Here is a 2,259-nt window from a genome sequence, read left to right as displayed (position 1 = left end):
ATTTTTTAGTAGAGAGAAATTGCCATAATTTTAAAATGTCCTCTTTCTTTTTTTTTGAGCATGGGACTACAGGTTAAAATGTAAATATAAAATTTTAAAAAATGTATTATTGTAAGTAAACACTATTTAATATTAAACTTCGATGAATTTTTCACTTTAGTTATGTTGACCTGGTTTTTCTTTGAACGCTCACAAGACTGTAAGCAATATTTCTACTTTATTTACTTATTTATTTATTTATGTATTTATTTACTTGAGACAGAGTTTTGCTCTTGTTGCCCAGGCTAAAGTGCAATGGCAAAGTCTTGGCTCACTGTAACCTCTACCTCCTGGGTTCAAGTGATCCTCCTGCCTCAGCCTCCCAGGTAGCTGGGATTACAGGCACCCACCACCATGCCTGGGTAATTTTTGTATTTTTAGTAGAGACAGAGTTTTACCATGTTGGCCAGGCTGGTCTCGAACTAGTGACCTCAGGTGATCTGCCTGCCTTGGCCTCCCAAAGTGCTGGGATTACAGGCATGAGCCACCGTGCCCGGCCAATATTTCTATTTTAAAAATGTTTTTTTCTTAATGTGGTAGATTCCTGGCAGGTGATTATATTATCTCCTTTATACCTTTTGTTATAAGTTAAATATTTACTAATAGTGTTTTGAAACCACTGAAATAAATACAATCAGCGAACCACCACACCCAGCCAAGGGAAGATATTAATTCAGATTCTTCCTACCCTTTTTATGTGCTCAGTTGCTAAAACATAAAATTTGCAACTTATTTAAGGATGTTGACGTAAATATTTGGACTTTAAAACCACCTTTTTCTACTTTCAAAGGCATGTGTGTATGCACGCGCGTGTGCGTGCGTGTGTCGGTGTGTGTGTGTGTGCATGTGTGTGCATATGTGTATTGTCGGTGTGTGTATGTCTGTGTGTGTGTCTGTGTGTGTGCATGTGTTTTTAAACAGACAGCATCTCCCCTTTGTTGCTCAGGCTAGAGTGCAGTGGCACAATCATAGCTCAATGCAACCTCAGCCTCCCAAGTAGCTAAGACTGCAGGTGTGAGCCACCATATCCAGCTAATTTTTAAATATTTTGTAGAGATGGGGGTCACACTATGTTGCCCAGGCTGGTCTCAAATTCCTAGCCTCAAGCAATCCTCCTGCCTCGGCTTCCCAAAGTGCTGGAATTACGAGAGTGTGCCACTACATGCAGCCCCAAAGGCCCTATTTTAAACATCTGGTCCTTATTTGAAAATAAAGCAACTTGTAAATAGACTGTTGAAAATCCAGGATAATGGAATCAGGCTCTTTGCCTTTATTTTTTATTTTATTTATTTTTTATTTGAGATGGAGTTTCACTCTTGTTGCCCAGGCTGGAGTGCAATGGTACAATCTTGGCTCACTACAACCTCCACCTCCCAGGTTCAAGCGATTCTCCTGCCTCAGCCTCCTAATTAGCTGGGATTATAGGCATGAGCCACCAAGCCCGGCAAATTTTGTATGTTTAGTAGAGACGGGTTTCACCATGTTGGCCAGGCTGGTTTCGAAATCCTGACCTCAGATGATCCACCCACCTCGGCCTCCCAAAGTGCTGGGATTACAGGCATGAGCCACTCCACCTGGCCCTTCTTTGTCTTTAATGCTAAGATAGTCTGACTTCAAAATAAATATTTTAGGAACAAAATCGATGAACAATTGATGATTGGGGACGGAAAATCTCTCCAAAGCTTTATTTCAGATCAATGGTTTGAATCAATAGTGTTGATTTTTGTAGCACATATAATTGTCAGATGCTTTGCAAATTTTTTTAAAGTTAGAAATTAAAACCTATGCTCTTCTGTATAAGCCTCCATGTCCACGGGCTTTATTCTCTAAGTGGTTGTTTATTTTTCTCACCATGTTATCTATTTTCCTATGCCAAAATATATATTTATTTTATTTTATTTCAGCTAACGAAATGTATGCTCAAAAAGTTGTTTTAAATATGTACTGATAAGAGAACAGCTCCCTTATTCGGGAGGTGTTTGTAATCTAATGTTAAGTGGGCAGGGAGAAGGATATTACATTGTTTATATATTAAATTATGTTTATATGAAAATTGAAGGGAAAAATAACAAAATTAGCAAAAATCTGTTGGTGGACAGGGTGAACTTTTTTTTTTTTTTTTTTTGCTTGCTGTCTTTCCCTTTTTCCTACATTCCAAGTGTTTTGTGATTTCATTTGCTTATTTACAAAACCTGATCGAGACCATCCTGGCTAACACGG

This window comes from Rhinopithecus bieti, unplaced genomic scaffold, assembly GCF_001698545.2.
Source record: "Rhinopithecus bieti isolate Rb0 unplaced genomic scaffold, ASM169854v2 scaffold_1014, whole genome shotgun sequence".
Classification (NCBI taxonomy): domain Eukaryota; kingdom Metazoa; phylum Chordata; class Mammalia; order Primates; family Cercopithecidae; genus Rhinopithecus; species Rhinopithecus bieti.
This window is presented reverse-complemented; position numbering follows the sequence as displayed.